Consider the following 23225-nt stretch of genomic DNA (forward strand, 5'->3'; position numbering starts at 1 on the left):
AAGTATATTTTATGTTGTAGGGGTTATGATTATGATATAATCTAAAATATTTTGTGCACCTTGTTTACAATGTTGGATTAGGATCATGAGACCTGAAATGACTTATCATTGTATGATCTGATATTTGTTGGGCTAGATCTAATTGCTTACACATGTTTCATTCTTTAAATGTCATGATCTGGGTATGTCTGAAGTTCGGAATAGTAGCGAAGTTGTAAGATAATATTTGCAGATCTATACGATGATTCGCCTTGGTAAAGGCACGTATACATGCAAGTTTGACTCTTACAAGTAGCGTATGACAAAGAAAAGCCTTTTGTTCAGAAATGAATGATCTATCTGATCAATGTTGTTGTTTTACTATTGTTTTTCAATAAAGTCATGTTAGATCTGAAAGTAAAGCTAAATGCATAAGGAGTTTGTGTCTGATTGATTGATTGATTAAGTGAGAAGGGTTATCTTTGCTGCTGACTGTCTAGATCTTTGCAATTGATAGTAGATGTTCAGAATATTACAGGTTGGTAGAGATTTGATTCAGAAGTTTTTATGATTCAGCAGTTTTGGAGGTATACACATGTTTTGTTGCAGGAAGTAGCATATACATGCAGGTTGGGTTCATTAAAGTAGCGTATACATTCTGATGTATGATTCTTGAGGTTGTAACTGGTTTTGAATGATGCTGTAGGTTTTTGCGTTTAGCACAATGTTTTGGTGATAGTAATATGATTGTTCAAATTAATTGATTGTTGGTCGATGCAGTTTGAGTTTCTTAGTTTCCGATGGGTCCAATGTGAAAATTTGATGAAACGAGGCCTTCATATTGTATTATTATGTACCAGGAGAATCCAGTATGAAAATTAATGAAACGTGATCCTGGGAGGAGGAGAGAAGGTTATAGCCTTCTGCAGGTTGGCGCATAGTATTGGGTTGTGTTATATTCTTTCCACGTAGTTAATAGGGGGTTTGAAGGGCACCCGTAACCCCAAAATTTTGGTTTTGGACCATATGTTAGGTTGGGCGGACCCACCTATGGTTTTGTGCATGATTTTCACACATGTTTTTTGGACGCGATGGTTTTCGGTCCATGGTATTGGACGCGATGGTTTTCGGTCCATGGTATTGGATGCTTTGGCATGTATAAATATGTATTGTAACATTGAAAGGAACATAATGAAAAATCAAGCTGGTAGTCCCGGTTTTGGGATCCAGGGAAAAATCTCTGTGCATATGTGTTTTATGGGTTATGCTCTCTCATTGTTTATTTTCTTTGTCTAAGAATTTGTATGCAGGTAATTTTTGTACAGGGTTAAAACCTACATTTGGTATCATAGCTGTTTTGGCTTCAAGGGGACACCTTTGTTGCTGAGGGGTTTCGCTCGGGCATGTGGTAGACCCTGTTCAGTGGGAGATCTGCGAGATCGATTCTGGTGGTGAAAGAAGATGGCGAGCAGTGGAAAGATAGAGATTGAGAAGTTCAATGGTCAGAATTTTGAGTTGTGGAAACTCAAGATGGAGGATCTGTTGGTGGATAAAGATCAGTGGATCATGGTAGATCCGGGTACTAAACCATCGGGAGTGACCGATGAAGAATGGAAGAAGTTGGATCAGAAGGAAAAGAGCACAATACGATTGTGTGTCTCAGATTCAGTGTTGTCGAATGTATCAGGGGAAGCTACGCCAAAGGCTTTGTGGGTCAAGTTAGGGACTTTGTACCAATATAAGTCTCTGGTGAATAAACTATTCCTGCGGAAAAAGCTATATAACCTGAGGATGAAAGATGGAGACTCGGTGACAGAGCATCTGAATGCGTTTAATCTGTGGTAAGTCAGTTATTATCTGTTGATATTAAAATTTCAGATGAAGATAAGTGCATCAGTCTGTTGTGTTCTCTACCAGATTCGTGGGATAGTCTAGTTATTGCAATAGGTAGCAATGCAACTGCTTTGCAGTTTGATGAAATAGTCTCAACCTTGCTGACGGAGGAGATGAGACGGAAAAATATGGACAACCAGAATGGTGATGCCTTGTCTGTACGAGGATGGTCCCAGAACAGAAACAAAAATAAGTCATCGAGTGGGAGATCTAAATCTAGAGGGAGATCTAAATCTCCAGGAAAACCTACAAAGGTGGTGTGCTAGAAATGCAGAAAGGAAGGGCACTTTAGAAGGGATTGTAAATCTAAAGCTCCTGATAAAGGAAAGGGATCTGATGATGCTCCTTCTGCAGAGGCAAAAACCACCTCAGATGAAGGTGGGGATGTGTACTTGGCTTCTTCAAGTACACATGTAGATCATGAGGCATGGTTGATTGACTCAGGTGCATCCTTTCATTTCACTCCCCATAGAGAGTGGTTCTGCGAGTATGAGAAATACGATGGTGGTGATGTCTTCTTAGGAGATGATAGGAAGGCTAGAATCATTGGTCGGGGAAAAGTAAAGTTGAAGTTGCAAGGTGGAAGGGTTAGAACACTTCCGGGTGTTCTACATATTCCTGCATTGGCCAGAAATCTGATTTCTGTAAGCAAGTTGGATGATGCAGGTGTAAAGACGGTGTTCGAGAAAGATACCTGCAAGATGGTTTGAGGAGCACTGATATTGATGCGGGGAGTTCGGATTGGAACTTTGTACAAGCTGCAAGGTAGCACTGTTGTTGATGGGTGCAATAGTTCTATGGTTCCTGAAAATGGAGTAGAAAATCTAGTGGTCTCTGGAGAGAAGACCATGTTGTGGCATCAAAGGCTTGGACATATTGGAGAGAAGGGCCTTTGAATACTTCATGGTAAAGGTATGGTAGAAGGTATGAATGATAGCTCTCTGGATTTTGATTTCTATGAAAATTGTGTGTATGGGAAGCAAAATCGGGTGAGTTTCCCCTCTGGTGGTAAGAGGACGAAACAGATATTAGAGCTTGTGCACAGTGATGTGTTTGGACCTGTGAAGATTCCATCACTGGGTAAGTCTGTGTACTATGTATCATTTATAGATGACTTCTCAAGGAATACATGGATATATTTCCTTAAGAAGAAATCTGAAGTCTTTGACAGGTTTAAAGAATTTAAGGCTCTGGTGGAAAATCAGACAAAGAAGAAGATAAAGGTGTTGAGGACAGATAATGGTGGAGAATTTTGCAACAAGGAATTTGAAGAATTCTATAAGAAGTGCGGTATAGCACGGCAGAAGACTACTCCATATACACCTCAGTAAAATGGAGTCGCGGAAAGAATGAACAAGACGTTGATGGAAAGGGCAAGAAGCATGCTCAGTGGTGCCGGGTTAGGACAGGAATTCTGGGCAGAGGCGGTGGATATTGCATGTTACCTGATCAACAGATCACCTTCATCAGCGTTGGAGGATAAGACTCCACAAGAATTATGGACTGTTAAGAAACCCTCTCTTTCACATCTAAGGGTATTTGGATGTGATGCATATGTACATGTTCCAAAGGAGAAACGAACCAAGTTGGATAGTAAATCTGAAAAGTGCATCTTTATTGGGTATAAAGATGGTTTAAAGGGTTATAAGCTTTGGAACCCAGTCACATGGAAGGTTATGTACAGCCGAGATGTGTTGTTCAGAGAGGTAAAAGATGTTATTCAACATGAAGTCCAACCAAAGGAACCTGAGAAGATAGAGTTTGAGCCAAAGGAGGAAGAATCAGACTCTGCAGCAGAGGAGGAATCAGAAGATGAAGAGCCACAAACTCCGGCTCTGAGAAGATCAGTTCGAGAAAGAATGCAGCCATAAAGGTATAGTCCATCTGCTTTCAGTTCAAATTTTGCTTTGTCTGTTATTGATAATGATCCCAGAACTGTGAAGGAAGCAGTGGATTCAGAGGATGGAAAACTTTGGAAAGAGACCATGGTCAATGAAATGGAATCTTTGCACAAAAATGAGGCTTGGGATCTGGTGGAGTTGTCGGCTGGAAGGAAACCCATTGGTAGCAAATGGGTGTTCAAGAAGAAGACAAATGCAGAAGGAAAGGTGGAGAAATACAAAGCTCGGTTGGTAGCAAAAGGTTATTCCCAGGTGTCGGGAATTGATTTTGGTGATATTTTTTCTCCTGTTGCCAAGGTAACTTCTATTAGATTACTTTTATCTGTTGCTGCTGCTTTTGATTTTGAGGTAGAACAGATGGATGTGAAGACAGCATTTCTTCACGGGGATTTGGAAGAGGAAATCTACATGAAGCAACCTGAAGGCTTTGCGGTGAAGGGTAAGAAATAACTGGTATGCAAGTTAAAGAAGTCTATGTATGGGTTAAAACAGTCACCAAGGATGTGGTATCAGAAATTTGATACATTTATACGGGGACTTGGCTTCACTAGAAGCAAAGCAGATCATTGTGTGTATTTTAAATTAATTGGTGACCGTATTATTTATCTGGTCTTGTATGTGGATGATATGTTGCTGGTTGGAAATGACAAAGAAATTATCCAGGATTTGAAGACCCAATTGTCCTCCAAATTCGACATGAAAGATCTTGGTGCTACAAACTATATTTTGGGCATGGAAATTAAAAGAGATCAGTCAAAGAGGAAGCTCTGGTTAAACCAGAGGAATCTCTGGTTAAACCAGAGGAATCTCTGGTTAAACCAGAGGAAGTATGTCGAGACAATACTCCAGAGGTTTAATATGCAGGATAGTAAACCGGTGAAGGTTCCTATTCTTGTAGGTGTGAGGTTATCTGCTGAACAGTGTCCCAAGACACAAGAAGAGGAAGAGGACATGTCCCGTGTTCCATATGCAAGTGCAGTGGGTAGCCTGATGTATGCAATGGTTTGTACTAGACCAGACATTGCACATGCAGTGGGAGTATTGAGCAGGTTTATGTCAAAACCTGGGAAGGAGCACTGGACAGCAGTGAAGCGGGTTTTCAGGTATTTGCGTGGCACTAGTGATTATGGTTTGTGCTACCAAGGAAGACCAGGATTGGACAGAGTGTTGGATATTCATGGTTTTGTTGATGCAGACTGGGTTGGAGATCTGGATCAGAGAAGATCTACAGGTGGGTATGTGTTTAACCTATTTGGAGGTGCAGTCAGTTGGATGAGTAAGAAACAATCTGTAGTGGCACTATCAACTACAGAGGCAGAATACATGGCAGCCACTCATGCAAGCAAGGAAGCAGTTTGGTTGTAGAGATTGTGTTCAAGTATGGGGTTAGTACAGGGAGCTATAAGAATAGACTGTGACAGCCAAAGTGCAAGTTTCTTGGCAAAGAACCCTGCTTATCATTCAAAGACAAAGCACATTGATGTTCAGTATCACTTTGTGAGGGATATGATAGAAGATAGAAAGGTGTTGTTGGTAAAGGTGGACACTTTGAAGAATACTGCAGATGCATTGACAAAATCTGTGAGCTCTGAGAAGTTCTCTTGGTGTAGAGAAGCAATGGGAATCTCAGGGCTGAAAAAATGACTAAGCTCTCCTGTGGCCCCCTGTGGAAAGAAAACAACAAGTGGGAGATTGTTGGGTTGTGTTATATTCTTTCCACGTAGTTAATAGGGGGTTTGAAGGGCACCCATAACCCCACTTTATGGGGTCCGGAAAATTTTGGTTTTGGACCATATGTTAGGTTGGGCGGACCCACCTATGGTTTTGTGCATGATTTTTGCACATGTTTTTTGGACGCGATGGTTTTCGGTCCATGGTATTGGATGCTTCGGCATGTATAAATATGTATTGTAACATTGAAAGGAACATAATGAAAAATCAAGCTGGTAGTCCCAGTTTTGGGATCCAGGGAAAAATCTCTGTGCATATGTGTTTTATGGGTTATGCTCTCGCATTGTTTATTTTCTTTGTTTAAGAATTCGTATGCAGGTAATTTCTGTACAGGGTTAAAACCTACACATAGGTACTAGTAAAAATATCGGCTAGTATAGGAGCTAGGGGGTTCTAGTTCCCTTCCAGTAGAAGATGGAAAACGAGAGAAGGTTGTAGCCTTTTGCAGGTGGGTGTCTGTATACTGGTATGAGTCTGCACAAGTACAAGATTGTAAGCAAATTTTCTATATATTAAAATAAGACAGAGACGACAACAACAGGTGATGGTTTATTATGTTATTACTGCACATAGTTACTATATATTAAGATATTGTTGCACTGCTTAAAGATCAACACATGATAAATCGACTAAATCATAAGTTCTTTGGGTATACACTAGTTTCTTTAATCACAATAGCATACACATGCAATTTAACTTCACTGAAGTAGCATATATAAATCTGATTGGGAATTGAAAATTATTGAGTTATAAATACTAATTCACCCCCCTCTCAGTATTATTTCCAACAGCAGAAACATTTGGAGGTGTTGAAAACTGTGGACTTCACCTTAGTCCGAAGATCAATGAATGTGTTGTTGGACAGGTTGGAAAATGAAGGGGTAGGGAGCATCCATACGTTAATCGACGTAGTGTGGGAGCAGCTGTAGGATGGTCAGCTAAAGGATGAATGTTGTAAGTTGGCAGAGCAAGATAATTCCACGTCACTAAGGTGGGAAGATAGAGATCAAGTGGGCCCAAATCAGGACAATGACCCAATTGGCCATGCGAATGAATAAATCTTCATAATAGAAAGACAAGTAGGGTGTAATCAGGAAGTGGGAAGGGAAGAATGTTTTCAACGCAAGGAAAAAATGATAGTTGATGATGGGGAGGAAGGAATTTCCCCCACAATTATTCGTCATGTAGATCGGCTCATAAATAAGAGAGATCGGTGAGAGGAGTGGGTAGGTATGCCATCAAAAGGGGCGGTGTAGAAGAGCAGGTTAATTATGATTATTACTTGGTACAAACCACTAGGAGGGGTGAATAATACGGAGAGTGGCCACAGGCACACATAAATGAATAACAATATCGTTGGTAGGTCATAGATACCGAAAATGGAGAGGGAAAATACTCAAAATTCGGTAAAGAAAAGCAAGTCATTGATAGCGCCTTTAAATCGAGGTTTGGGGATACACATTTTTTACCTAAGGAATAATACATAAAGGTGTTCATACCATGAGCTTGAGATAGTAGTTATAGAGAGGGCAGTCAAGTTTTCAGGGAGTGGAATGGGAAAGGTTCGAAGTGCGGGGTGTAGGCTGAGGGGTATACCCCGAGTTGATGCACAAGGAAGTGATTTCAGCAAGCATCGCACAAGGGAGAGGTGGAGAGGGTTATTGCTGATAATTGACATGTGATAGTGCCACAGAAAGAAAAGGAGATAGTTGAAGTTTGGTAGAATGAGGTTTGAAGGCAACAAAGGGTTTTCCCGAATAATATAATCGAGGAGGAAGTGGACTAGATTATTGATACCAGGAAATCTAGAATGCAAACGACTGTGTATCATAAAACTTTAGAGACTGCGTGGCATGTCAAGACTCTGGTGGGGAAGCTGTAAGTGGAGGTAGTGGAGGAGAGGGCTAGAAGGAAGCTAGAGATGGATATTTAATTAAAGGATATAAACCAGTGCCTTAGTTGAATCGAGGAAGCTTTCAAGGGTTTGATGAATATAGAAAAATTGCAGGCTGGTAGAATTTGGGATATGTATACTATGTTTTTGATCTATCTTAATTATATTCACAATGTGGATATTACATTGGGGGAAGCAAAAGGGGCTTCGACTTGTCTGAGAAAATATAAAGTTCATGAGGGCAGCGCCATAGGACTCTCTCTACTGGCTTCTCTAGAGGCTCCAACAACGGCTCCTATGGTGCATCTTGACATAGATCCAGAGGTGGCCTCTACCCCAGTTAAATGAGTTCTGAGCATGGGGAAACCTTCTTTTATGAAACCAACTCAAGAAAAATATAGAAAAGATAGATCAACGCCTTAGAATTCAGCCTCTCCGAGGGGGAAACCTCCTTTACATTACATAAACAAACAATTCTTGGATGATTCAAATGACAAAACCTCCATTCTATATATAGGAGTCTAAGGAGTCACAATATAACCTAGCCGACCTAACAGTAATAATATAAAGCCACAAAAATAACAATAGAGGGATTCTATGCTGCACAATAATAACAATATGGGGACAATAGGGGTACAACAATATTAATAAGGGATACAACTACAATAGTAATGGGGTAATCAATAGTATTATAGGGACCCAACAAGCCCCTCTCCTTCAAAAAAGGGTTTTCCTTAATGCTTGAGTAGTTTTGGATGCTTCTGTATAAAATTCTCATCCTCCCATGTGGAATCTTTAGTGGATAAGTTCTTCCACTTGATAAGATACTCCGAAATTGATCGATTTTGTAGCTGTTGAGTTCTTGTTTCTATGACTGCTTCTGGTTCCAATATAATTTTTCCTTCCTCGTCAAGTTCTGGCAATATTATTTGAACTGGGAGCTTGTCGCCTATAACCTTCTTTAAACATGAAACACGGAAAACTGGGTGTAATCGAGAAGCTGCAGGAAGCTCCAATTTGTATGCCATAGTACCAATCTTTTGTAACACCTTGTACAGACCATAATACTTTGGTGATAATTTATTATCCTTCTTAGCTTGCTTGAGGGACTTTTGCTTATATGGTTGTAGCTGTAGGAATACCCAATCACCTACATCAAAACTTCTTTCGCTGCGATGTTGATCTGCCTGTTGTTTCATTCTATTATGTGCCAACACGAGGTTATCCTTTAAGAGTTGGAGGACTTGTTGTTGATGTTCAATGTGATGTTCCACTGCTTAAACCTTAGAATTTTCTCTTAAATATGATGTGATGGATGGTGGCTAATATCCATAAAGTGCCATAAATGGGGTCATTTTTGTTGTTGTATGGAAGGAAGTGTTATACCACCGTTCAGCCACAGGCAACCACTTGACCCGTTGTGTCTGTTTATCAGATACAAAGCAACGAAGATATCCTTCCAAACATTTGTTTACTATCTCAGTTTGCCCATCTGATTGGGGATGATAGGATGAGTTATGAGCTAACTGAGTACCAAGACAAGAAAATAATTATGTCCAAAAATTTCCAGTGAAAATGGGATCTTTGTCACTTACAATAATCTTTGGGTTTCCATGTAGCTTTTGAATTGTTTCCATAAATGCAATAGAAACTGTATTGGCTTTAAATGGGTGTGATAATGCACAAAAGTGTGCATAATTGGTAGGTCTGTCAACTACCACCGTGATGACACTCTTTCCCTCATACTTGGGTAAACCTGTGATAAAATCCATTGAAACCTCCTCCCAACGTTGGCTTGGAATGGATAAAGGTTGTAATAGACCTGGTGTCTTAATTGTTTCAACTTTATTTTGTTGGCAAACCAAACATTCTGCCACAAACTTTTGAATGTCTGATTTAAGGCCATCCCAAAAAATTTCTTCTTAACCCTGTGGTAAGTTTTTAAAAATCCTAAGTGCCCTCCTAAGGGGGAAGTGTGCAATTCCATAAGAATCTTTTGTTTTAGCTAGGAATTCTTATAGAGATATAAGCGATCTTTGTACCATAACGAATCATTTTTCCAACTAAATGTATCAGACGTACTGGAATCTTGTTGTAACTTTCGAATAAGTGCCCACACTTCTTCGTCATTCTTACATTCCTCCCTTGCTTCGTTTATCCAATCTGGTTGGATAATAGAAATGGCGCACAACAATGCTTCCACATCCTCATCCTTTATTGAGAGTGCATCTGCCACCACATTTTGCTTCCCTTTTTGTAGATGATTTCAAAGTCATAACCCAACATCTTTGTGACCCACTTTTGTTGCTCTTCAGAGGATAATATTTGTTCTAAAAAGTATTTAAGGCTATCATGATCCGTTTTTACCTTGAAGTGTCTTCCCATTAGGTAGGGTCACCATTTCTTAAGTGCATGGAGTATTGCCAACATTTCCTTCTCATAAATAGCTTTTTGTAAAATCCTTCCCTTGATTGGATGACTTCAAAATCAATGGGTCTTTCATCTTGCATTAAAACATCACCATTTCCATTTCCTGAAGCATCACATTCCACAATAAAGGTTTTTGTGAAGTCCGGTGTAGCTAAAATCGGTGCTTGGAACATTGCCTCTTGGGACCCAACACCTTCTTTTAGTTAATCATGGCAACGACTATTTTTATGGTTAATATTGAGTTTTTATTTTATAGGCAATATAGTAGTTCTTTTTTTAAGTCTAGGTCTATAGAACGAAGGTGGCAAGAAATTTAGATAGGAAAACCTGCCAATAGTAGTAGTAGGAAAAGTCAAATTTTTGAACTGTATAAAATATATCATAGACAAAAGAAATTGATGGTATGTCAGGATAAGAGTATAATCAAGAAAATATTTTTCTGTAGCTGGTCTGGTCTCCAATTTTCCAGACCAACTGCCATTTTTGTACTGTACATTTATTTAGTAATATATTGAATCTATGCTGACTTACAAAAAAAAATGTTGAAATTGTAGTGATTTCTGGGGTTGTGATATTTTTTATTTAACATCATGATTGGAAAATGTCAAAATTTTAAGGTTTTTTGGAGTCATGATATTTTTCTTTAACGCGATGGTTGAAATTTATTGAAATTTTTAGGTATTTTGGAGCCATATTACTTATTTTTAATGTTATTGTTGAAGACTATTGGAATTTTAAGGCTCTTTGGAGTCATGATATTTTATTTTTAATGCCATTGCTAAAAAATGTTGGAATTTTAACTTTAGAAAAAAACGTTGGTGCAACATCAACACTTTTATATTTTGGGGCGTTTTTTCATGTTTATAGCCTCATAGAATTCAAGAAGATCAAAATGTTCAAAACCAGGTGCATCATTTCATCATAGAACCAAGTTGCTTTCAAATTCATGTATGAGCCATCAAAGAAAGAGACATTCTCATCATACTTTTAGGGCTTAGCTAGTCATCAATGTTATAGCTGAAATACAACATACCATGCATACCTTATGGCATTCAAATACTTGTGCACCTTTTCCTTAGACATAGGCTGCTTGAATCACTTTGTCATATTTTCATATAGTTCATTTTAACCTTTTCCAGCTCTAACCATCCTTTTTGCATCTCAAATGATTCTTAAGAGGGATCCACTTATCATATCTCTTCAAGGAGGTTAGAAGCATCCATATACTCAAACACATATGTAGGAAGTATAAGCAATAAACATAATCATCATATCCATAGGTCTAAACAAAAGTAAGAGGCATCATAAGTCAAGAAATAATTTTTAATGAGAGATAATCCATGGTCCATATACCAATGTTGCCTTCAATTATCCAACCGGGTCTGTTAGGGATTATCCCATCTATGGCTTCATTAAATTTTTTCAAGTTCTTGAGCATATTCACATTGACCATCTAGGTTCCATATCTCATATTATTTCCATAAACTAGGGTTTTCTCTCCAACCCTAACCTCATAGAATCCATCAAACCCTAATAATCAAGTTTCCTAGGGTTTTCTTCAAACCCTATAATTATTTTAGGTTTCCACCATCCTTTTCCTGCTTCCATCTAAGGTGTCATCATCGGGGTGAACTCCATGGATTTTCTTCAACCTCGCTTTGATACCATGTTAATTTTTCATAGGGCTACATTTTTCTTTGCTTTGATAATTGAATTTCTTCATTAATACATTAAGTTCAACCCATATCATCATTAAATTATTCATATCTACACCATTTCATCAACATATAAATAAAATCATCATAATTATCAATGCAGTGGGACATAAAGGAATAATGAAAGAAAAGCATGCACACATAGAAACACCAGGATTGGTCCGAGACTAGGGAAAAACCCACTATGGGGAAAACCCTTGCAAATATTCTTATTCTTAGATCATCATCAAATGATACAAAAAAAGAGAGTACAATGGTACATAAATTTATCTATGCAACAAAACAACTATGATATCCATGAAAAAAATCTAATCATGCTTATAATCACAACCCTGATTTTGAGGAATGTAGTGTGTTGTCACTGACTGTAGTCAATTGTTGGATATTGTTGTCACTATGCTAAACACTATTGAATACTTTTGTCACTGAGTGAAATCTTAGGAATACTAAAATCTCATCTTTGTATCCTAGATGTAGGTAGGAGGAGCTATTCGAGCATCTATAACAATGTTGGACGCTCTCTGTGAATTGTATGCTAGCGTCTATGGTATCCTGGACACTCCCTAGACCATTTTGTGCGTGCATCCATGGAAAACCCCACTAGATATGCTCCAAACCCTCATATACTCTCTTCCAGTTACTGTGCATGCATCTGATACATCTTGGACGCTCTCAAGACCACTCTTTGCAAGCGTCCGGGGACCGACACCTCCATATTTTCCTTTGAAACCCTGGACGTTCCCATAGGATTCTATGCTAGCATCTAGGGCTCTCTCAATGTTGTATTGACAACTGTGTGCCAATGTCTATGGACTAAAGTGCCCAGTTTTGTGCCAGCGTCCAGGAATCAAAAAACCCTATATTAGTGTGAGCTTCACCCTTAAGATTTTGGACCCTTGCGTGAACTTTCCTCCGATAGACCTATGCGAACAAAGAAAATAAGAGAAGAGAATATGACTTGATAAATGTGTCCAAATGAGCTTGATATCTCTTCTATTTATAAGCTTTCACGAGGGTCCACTTGGGGTTGAGGCCAACCTAACCAATTTCACATGTGCTTAGGCCGACCCATTCCATAATACATGTATGAATAAAATAATTCAAAAACCAGCTTTTTCTTGTCCAAATAAGGTGATATTTAGGTCATTTTTGGTCCTTCAAGAAAGAGGAATCTATTGCAATTATTATCTTCATCATATGAGATTTCCAAAGTGGAATTTGACTGCAGCTGAAAAAATTAACATTCAAGACCCCAATCAATATCAAACTTCCAATGTATTGGTTCTCATTATCAATATACTAGCATAAAATATGGGGTCTACAACCATTTTTATGCTTCTTAGGTTATCAAAATATCCAAACAAGTCTCAACGGAAGCTACCTTTTCCAACTTCTCAAGCAGTGCCAAACTCAGCCTCAACACTACTCAAAACAACTGAGTCTTGTTCATGACTCATCAAATAAGAATAACCATCAATAGTGCTTTATCCATTCTCTGATATTTCTCTCCTCATGGACTTCACTAGGAATACAACTGTTAATATTGGCCTCGTGTATGACACGCGAAATAGAGAATAATATCATCCCTCTCAACTAGGGAGATAAGTCAATTTTCTAGCTACACAGGCTCCTTCTTTTGCATCATTATGTCATCAGAGAACTTCAACCTTCTGAAACATCATTAATTTCATATGGAAACAAAGTCAAATTTTAATCATCAATGTAAACTTCAATGTCATCAGATTTCTTACAAATTCCTCCTTCCATCATGCTCATTATTATCAAAAAGTCATCATCAAGTACAAGGCAGACTTACAACTTTACAATTTTGTACCTACAAATCTAATCAACAAATACAACAAACTATATATGTACATGAGCTAGGGTTAGCATGTTATCACAAGGAGACCATCTAAGATTATCAAAGCTTCAATAAGAAATTAAACTTTACATATCCAAAATCTAAACTTTGTTAGGGTTTAAATCATACAAAATAATTTACACCTAGGGTTTCACTTTCATGCCCTATGATCTTATATCAACCTCTTCTAGGGTTTTTTCATAAACCCTAGATATTATCATCAAACCTTAAAAAGCTATGGTTTCACTAAAGTGAACAAATAGAAAAAGATAACATTACAAGGGTTGATATTAATCTAGAGATCAATAACGATACAATAATCTTCATTATCCTATAGAAAAATCCTAGAAATGGGAGTCTTTAATATAAAGAAGTTTTAAACGAAAAAATGATCGAACCTTCTTTTATGATGGAGAACTGCTACACATTTGATAAATTTAAGCATACCTCGAGTTGATTCTTTGACAAACCTTGAAGGGCTCCCTCTCATTATTAATGTCTTCTTCAAAAAAGCATAGAAATCCTCGTGGTCTATCTCCATATGAGTCTACTTTTATCAAAGTGCCCCGGGATCTAACTTGATTACCAAGTTACCATTCTCACTATTCATCATGCTCTTCATGGCATATGATCAATATATATGTTTTAATTTTTCTTCCTTCATTATGTACATGTAACATTCATTGATAAGAAAAAGTATACAAGTACAAAAGCATGAAGACAATTTCGCTAATCTATGGTTTCCATGGAATATTCTAGGGTGATTTCATAGGATTTTCAAATACAAGCCCTAACCATTTCTAGATACATAATGTTATACCCTAAATTTCATCCTAGCCATGATTTCCATATACCCTAGACTAGCTTCAAACCCTTGAAATCAAGAGTTAGGGTTTCTAAGGGAGAACAAATTAGGGTTAGGGTTTCCTCATTGACTAGGTTTTTTAGGTATCAACTAGGGTTTACTATCCCTAGATGCCAATAATCTTCAACAAGATGAAGAAAATAAGCCCTAAACATTAAACATGTCACAAAACACTAATGAATTTCATGTTAGATCTTTTATGTATAAAGTAATCATACATAGCTTAAAAGCTACATACCTTAGTCCTTTATGATAAAAAAATTGCTACAAATCCTTATTCAAGATCTCAAGAGCTTGTTATATAGATCTATCGGTGATATTTCTTGTTTCTTCCAACATAGATCGCCTTTCAATGATTCTTTGAATATCCAAACAAGAATATTTTTTCCAAGAGATAGTTTTGTTGCTATTCTTTCTTCAATTCTGATCAGATGATACCACAGATATTCAAGATTTATGCTCCAAGATACCTGATATTTCTAGAGACTGCCTTCCAATTCCAAACAAGAATATTTTCTGCTCTTTTCCAAATATAGTTAGTGTTACCTATAGATGCTACTACAAGTCTTCAAACCTTGTTTCACTATGGTTCAAAGTCTTAATGGACTTTCTTAATAGGTTTTGTACCTACTAAATATCAGAGACACATGTATCATTGTGTTGCTACTTTGATCATCAAGCTAATATTTTCAAAAGTCACAAATGCTTCCTCCAAATTGTGGTTTAGATTCCTTTTCAAAGTGCATCACAAGATGAATGATAGGGTTGTTACTAGCTTTGGTACTGACTGATAATGCCCCTCTATTTAGGGATTTTGTTACTTACTGAAGTATACCTTTAAAATAAGCCTAATATGCTTTTCAAAGACTGATATTCTTTTCAATTTTCTAGGATACTTTTATCATTTTATTAAGTTCGGCTTCTATGTCACCGTAATATCTCGATCTTCCTTATATAAGCATGTAGAGGACCTTATATTTTCGAATTTAAGAGACAGATCTCAAGACACTTGTTCTTATGCTCATGAATTCAAACTTCTTTATAGGACCCTCAGCCTTGTCTAGGCTTCTCGAATTCTTTGGAAGTGATGACACTTAATTTTTAAATAATGTTTCTTGACACCTTCACTATATTTAGCCTTCTATCCCAAGTCTGCAGCCTAAACACTATAATTTTGATTTTTAATCAAACCCAGAATTATGCTATTAAGCTTATTACTGTTATTATATGGCCCGGTCTTTAAGGAAAGAGTGAAGAATGCTCTTTTGATAGATTTTGAAGCCCTTTGTCCTGCAAGCATTGATCTTCTAGCTGCCTTATGCCACTATCCTTAGCTATGATACCGTGTTGAGAAATCCTTAGGGAAAAATTACATTATTTTTTAACTTGATTTCTCTTTACATGACAATTATTTGAGATTGTTGAGAAATGGCAACAAGAAATTCTAGTTTAATTTGTCCTTGAATTTAGCTGAGAATTAAAATCGAATTCTATTCTCATAGAAACTTGTAAATAGTTAATTAAGTTTAATTAACTTAGTTAGCTTAGGAATTTCAAGTTGAAAGTCTTTCTGAAGTCATGTATATGTTCTCCCTAAGTTTTAGGTGTCTAGGATGAGTTTAATTGTGAGTTTTAATTAGATAACTCAATTTACTGAGTTATGTTCAGTCAAATTAGTTCCAAACTGTTTGTGGAACTAATAGAGAGTTAACAGTTAGTTGGTGCACTAGTGCTTCCACAAGTGTCACTCTAGTTAACTGAAAATTCCTTCATAAGAAACTCATGCATGTTGATTCTGAGAAATATCCAGTTGAGACTAGAGTGCAGGGATAGTGTACTATCAGTTGTGTGATTTACTGAGTTGTATAGATCATGCATGCAATAGATAAGAACCTATGTTTGGATTGAGCAGTTTTGGAAGCACGAATTCCCTTTAAATACAAGATATTCATCCTAGGAATTACGGAAGGAAATAGGGGCTTGGAGAGCTGCAAAATTGGCCAAGTGTTGGCCAAGAGCTTGATTTTGAGCTGAGAGAGTTGAGCATACTTGTGCGGAATTTTTCTAGTGAGAACAAGCTTTGTATCTTCACTCATATTTCTGATATATGCAATACATATAGTGGGGTTTTGAGTAGTGACTTTCCCCAGATACATATTGTGTTATGTGCCATTGATTTATCTTATTCTTGTTCATATTGTTTTCATCGATCTATTGGCTTCCACTAGTTGAAAGTAGAAGTAGATTCTTGTCCTATTCTTTAGGACATTGCATGAGCTTGTGAATCTACAAGATTTTCTACAGAGATTATGTATTTTCTTCTTTATTAATGTTTATGTTCTCATCATAAAACAATTGCCAAAAATTATGAAGTTTACAAAGAAAAGAACACAAGATGTAGGCATTGTTAGATTCTATAGCATCAGATGTGTTCTAGCCACGAAATTTGGTGGAGAGGCTAGAATGCATGGGATATCCAAAACCCATAAGTCGTTTCTTGAAATTCCACCTAGAGACAACTTAATTATATTATTAACCTATTTTATAATGTTTCCTAAGTCTAAACATAGGAAAATTGGTTAATTAATCAGAATTAATTAAGTCAAGATAAGAATCATCTAGAAACTCACACGAATCAACTTCAAGATGATCCTTTCCCTTGATTAATATTTAATCTTGGTTGTTGGAGGCCCAAGAGAGGACTATAAGAAGAATTTGATGGGCACTCAGAGAAAATACACCAATAGTTCGATTTCCTTGGCATATTGATTTCTAGAAAGTAGCAGCAATTTTCGGAGAGCCAGCGATTGAAGCAGTGAGTGAGGGGCAGGGAAAGTGAGGCTGGAGGAAGATTTCTAGATCTAGTGAGTGCATTTGTAGGGAGGCATAAGAGCCATAATGAGGTTGATGCAGGGACTGCATAGTAGCCTCTTAAGGGAGTTCGATTTGCAGATTCAGTAAGTCATTTCAGTGTTCCGGTGGCAGAAGAATTTTGCAGAGGTCTGTAGAAGCATTTCCAGAGTCAATGGAAAACTAAAGAATTAGATCATATTGAGATCAAAGTCGTACAAATTAGATCTTGTGCAGAGCCCACGCAGAGAGGGACACAGGGGGATTTGTAGAGGGTTTTAAAGGCCAGTTTTCAGTGCCGGATTTTCTTGTGGAGTGCGGAAAATCCTCACTAGATTTTTGCCAATATTTTTATCTTTAGGATTGCTAGATTTGGCATCCAGATTATTGTACTTAGATTTCACTCGTACATAATAATAAAACCCTCAATTGTTGCACCGATTTTTTGACATTGGGTTTTTTAGGGGACATTTGTCCAAAAATAACGTGTCATTTTGTGTGTTTGTGTGTGTGCTAGCATTTTCTCAATTCCAATGCTAATTATTTTCCACAATTTTATATGTGAAGGTTGCAGTGTGATTAATTTGGTATTTGTCGTAGCAAATAAATTGTCGAATTAATAAGCAATTAGAAAAATTAATTCCAGTTGCTGCAATAGGATTTCAACTGTAAGTTAGAACTTTCACATAGTATCAGAGCATGTTTGATCAGTTGGGAATCTCAAAAACAGAGAAAATAATTCCTATGCTTAGAGGTAGCGTAGTTCTCAAATAAGCAGGCTGAATTGCGAGGGCAGGAATTCAATTTTCAATTGTAGGGTTGCAGAAAAATCGAGTTTTGCGTGTTAGTGATTCCAGTAGTTAGATGGATCAGATGCAGCTGATATTTTTGCTGAGAATATTCTTTGGTTGGATGTAGAGGTTTTTGTAGCAACAGAACCAACATCGTGTGGAAGAGAAAAGCACACACACCAGAGGGAAAATTTCTCTCAAGGAACTTCGAGTCTTGAAAGTTTTGATTTTTTCCAGGTAGATGGCAGTAGCAGCTAGCAGATCCACACATTCTAGAAGGGAGTTCGAGTAGCAGAGCATCAACCAAGCAGAAGGAAAGAAGGGGTTTTCGATAGTTTTTTAAATGGCCACAATTAGGCCCAGAGATTGGGATAGGTTGGAGGGAGCTTCCAACTATGTCATGATGAAGCCTAGGATTTCATTCCTTCTAGATGAATATGGCCTAAAATTCTATGTGGATAATGTGGTAGTAGTTCCCTAGGATGTCGATCAGCATAAGGAGTACATAAAGGAAATGGCGAAGGCAAAGCAGATGATTTTGGATGGAGTCTGAGATCATATAGTCTCGCATATTTGTAGCAAGAATATTGGTAGGGAAATGTGGGTAGCTCTCTCTACGCTATATTAAAGTTCTTCCAAGCATTAGAAGATGTTTCTCCAAGAGAAAATGAGGAGCATCAAGATGTAGAAGTAAGAAAGCATAGATCCCTTCCTCACTCGGATTCATGAGGTCCAAGATATGCTAGCAGTCATTGGGGACATGCCCCAAACTACATAGCTTGTATGATTGGCCAAGACAGAGACATGTTAGTAGGATGGGACAAAATGTGGGCTGATCTGTAGCAAGAGAAGTTTAGGTGAGTTATTCTAGAGAGCTCCATTAGTGGTGGCAATAACAATAGACTCAAGGGTGTGAAGAAGGAGGAGAGTGGTTACCTTGCATCAAAGGGTCCTAGTCAGGGATAGGGGGAGAAGAAAAAGAAGAAGAAGGACCTATCGAAGGTCAAGTGATTCAGGTGTGGAGAGCTCAGTCACTACAGTACCTAGTGTCCTCTTAGGAAGAAGGACAAGCATGAGAAGTAGGACCAGGAAATAACATCTATAAAGATAAACAAGCTTTCCTATGGGCTAGAGGAAGAGTTTTCTATGTTCACAGATATACCTCCAGGAGTGAGCTGCGTTGATTTGGTCTTGTAGCCTTAGAAAGCTACAAATATCGGGCAGGGTCCATTGAGGATTCCATCTCATGGATCATTACCTGGAAATGAGGGCCCACAATATTCAGTAGCAAGATGGATCAGTGGCAGTTGATGCAGTCGGTACCAGAGTGACAATTGTAGACTAGTAGCAGTCAGGTGCCTAGGAGAGCAATGCAGAGTTGGAAGCACTGCAAAGTGGCACAGTGTAAAGTTAGTACCAGCGCAGATTCTTCAGTGGACAATGTAGTAGCTAGTAGAAGTCAAGACTTGGGAGATAGATGCATCATACAAAATACATCTGATTCAGTGTTTTGGACGCTTCTCAGTTGCAGTAGTTGTAGTTGTAGCAACAATAGATGAGAGGGAGTTGCAGTGCATATGCAGTGCTGGCAGCAGGGTTAACAACAACACAGATGCAACATCAGATTTGTGTAATGGTTGGTGGGTAGCAACAACCAGACATTATCAACGTGACAGGAGGTGATACAAAGACAGGGTGTTCTGGCAGGATGTGCAACACTAGAGAGAACATAGTCCTCACTAAGAGGGAGTGTTAGTTTCTGTAGCATAATATGTGTTCTAGCGATGAAATTTGGTGGAGAGGCTAGAATGCATGACATATCCAAAACCTATAAATCGTTTCTTGAAATTACACCTAGAGATGACTTTATTAGATTATTAACCTATTTTTTAATGTTTTCTAAGTCTAAAATTAGGAAAATTGGTTAATTAATCAGAATTAATTAAGTCAGGTGATAATCATCTAAAAAATCACACAGATCAACTTCAAGATGATCCTATCCCTTGATTAAGATTTAATCTTGGTCGTTGGAGTTCCAACATAGGATTATAAGAAGAAGTTGATGGGCACTTGGAGAAAATACACTAGCAACTCGATTGCCTTGGCATATCAATTTCTAGAGAGCAACAATAGTTTTCAGAGAGCGAGAGATCGAAGCGGTGATTGAGGGGAAGGGATAGTGAGCCTGGAGGAATATTTCCAGATCCAGTGAGTGCATTTGCAATGAGGGAGAATAGGTAGAGTGAGGCTGACGTAGGGACTGCGTAGTAGCCTCTAAAGGCAGTTTGGTTTGAAGATTCAGGTAGTTGTTTCATTGTTCCGATGGTAGAAGAATTTTGCAAAGGTCGATAGAAGCATTTCCAGAGTCAGTGGAAAATTGAAGAATCAACTCATATTGAGATCTAGGTTGTACAAATTAGAGCCTGCGCAGATCCCACGTAGAGGGTGTTGCAAGGGAATTCATAGAGGGTTTCAAAGGCCAGCCTTCAGTGCCATATTTTCCTTTGGAGTGAGGAAAATTCCTCACTAGATTTTTGCCAGTATTTTTCTTTGTAGGATGGCTAGATTTGGCATCCAAATTATTGTACTCATAATTCACTGTTGCATAACAATAAAACCCTTAGTTGTTGCACTGGTTTTCCCACATTGGGTTTTTTTGGTGACATTTGTCAAAAAATAACGGTGTCATTTTGTGTGTGTGTGTGTGTGCTAGTATTTTCTCAGTCCTAGCGCTATTTATTTTTCGCAGTTTTATTTGTGAATGTTGCAATGTGATTAATTTGGTATTTTTCGTAGAAAATAAATTGTTAAAAAAATTAAAAAAATTAAAAAATTAATTCCAGTTGCTGCAATGGGATTTCAGAAGTAAATTGAAATTTTCACAGGCACTCATCCAAGGAAAAACTCCGCTCAAGGGAAAACCCAACCAAAATTCTCTTCTTATAGAATCACTTTCAAAGGAGACTTCCAAGACCAAGCCAACCACCATGCAATCTTCCTTGACCAATAACAGGACCTTCAATGAGTCAGCTAGGTTGACCTTACTGGAATGTAGCTTCTCAAAATTTCAGCCTCACCAACCAAGTTAGCAACTTCGGCCTTCTGAATTCAGACCTTCAGTAACCCTATTAGCCTAAGAATTCACACGCGTGAGTCAAAAAAAAGATTTTAGACTTCCTTCTTTTCAAGGATTACTCCTTCCTTTGTTGGGGTAATTTTCTTGTCTTCTAGCCTTCTCGCACTTGCTTTATTCATTTGTTATTTTATATCAAACTTGGAGAGATGTATGTTCACAATGGAGTTCAAAGTCCTCTTATTTATAGTCTTCCACATGGCTCCTCAAGCCTATATTATATCAAATTCATGTAGGCTAGCCGACTTGGTCTTGGGGTCTTTCTAGACTCTTCTAAATATTAAAATAATTTTTATTTTCTTGTTACAAGTGCCCAATAGGGTCTTTTACATTATGAAAATGACTTTGACTCAAGACAAAAACCCTAGAAGCACTCAATGGGTGCTTTGACCTAGGAACCAAAAACTTTGAGCATGAAATCCACACTTTAATAATTATTCTTCTAAAAAATATTTTTCCTTTTCTTCTTTCGACAAGTACACATGAACTACATCATGTGATGAGCCAAATAGAAATTATGAAGAGTGATACTAGTTGCACTTTTCAACATAGGTCCACCTAGAAACTATGTGATCACACTAGGTCTATCTAGGTTTGTCTTAGACCTTATATGTGATCACACTAGGTCTATCTAGGTTTGTCTTAGACCTTACAGGTCTAATAGGGAATTCCACTGGCCAACCAACTCAAGAATCCCTTTTCTACTAACATCTTGCCCTTCCTCAACAACATCTTATATGAGGAATCACATCAATTTCCTCTCTTGGACTTCCTCCAACCAGCTTCCAAGTCTCTAGCTCGCCTTAGGGTTTTTCCCTCTCACCCTCTTGGCTCCCTTTTCGCATCCGAGATCATTTGTCTCTTATGGAGAGGAATAACTGTCTTTTTAATTGTCTAATAAGTGAAACTCTTACTTAGCAATTCTTTTTTCTTCAATGACTCTTTGGTTGGCCTAAACTAATTTTATTAATGAAAATAAAATAAAATAAAATAGACATGGATATTTATAACTTAAAAAGTAAATTAGGAATATTTACAAACTAGTATTACAGTCATGTAACATCTCTATCCTAGGTTTGACAGTGAAGGTTATGCAAAATTATTCTTTTTATTAATATTTCACATAAAAATAATTAGAAATTCTTTTATTCATTAAATTTAATCAAAAGAAATTTAGGTTTTAAAATCTATTAAATTTAGAAATTATTTAACATCAATCTACTTATTTATATTTATATTTATATTTTAAATATTTTACAATGAAATATAATTTTATTAAATTTTTTAAAAATTAAAAAAAATATATATAATTTATTATTATCATTATGATATATTGAAATCAACTAATATATTATCTTAAGAAGAGTCTTTTAAGTGGAAATCACATAGGAGAAAATTTTGCCAACCAGTTAATTTGGCGATGATGAACCACACTAGTGATTCGAAAGGTATCTGCAAAATTTTCTCCTATGTAATTTCTAACAAAAATACTCCTTAATGTAATATAGATCACAGAAGCCTGAGAATATACTAATGTAATTTTTAACAAAAATACTCTTTTTAATGTGATATGAATCACAGAAAATAAAATTTAATTTGAATTTTAATATTTATTTTTAATTTATAATTAAATAAACATTTAAAAAATTTCTCCTTTCTTCCTTCATTAATTTTAACGATAATGTAAGCTATGAAACTCTCATGTTAACCTGTGTTTTTGTATTTAGAAACCTATAACACCCCGATACTAAACTTAGGATCTTTAAAAACCTTATAAGAAAACACAACTTTGTCATTTTTGAATACCCATAAATGAAAATCCATATTATACAAATATGAAATCAACCCAATTATCAATTACGGTAAACACTTAAAAAGAATCTTAAATTAATTTATATTTTAATAACTAAACTTTATTTCATTTTCTTAATTTTATTCCTAATAAAAAATTTAAAACATACCGTTCATTATCAGCAGTTACTTATTATGAAACTTTATATCTATATCCCGTATATCTATGTTCGTTGCGAAAGTCTAAATTCATTATAGAAAATGCATATAGACATTTGAATATAGCATTTGTTGTTTCATGCATATGATTTTTCACATGAAATCACAATTAAACGTTTTCCACATATTTTGCTGTCAAACTTGACTTGCATTCATCACAACGGAAATTTGA

The sequence above is a fragment of the Pinus tabuliformis genome, chromosome 4_2 (assembly GCF_031772625.1).
Source record: "Pinus tabuliformis cultivar Carrire ecotype Pingquan chromosome 4_2, CPIR1, whole genome shotgun sequence".
In the NCBI taxonomy this organism is placed as follows: Eukaryota; Viridiplantae; Streptophyta; class Pinopsida; order Pinales; family Pinaceae; genus Pinus; species Pinus tabuliformis.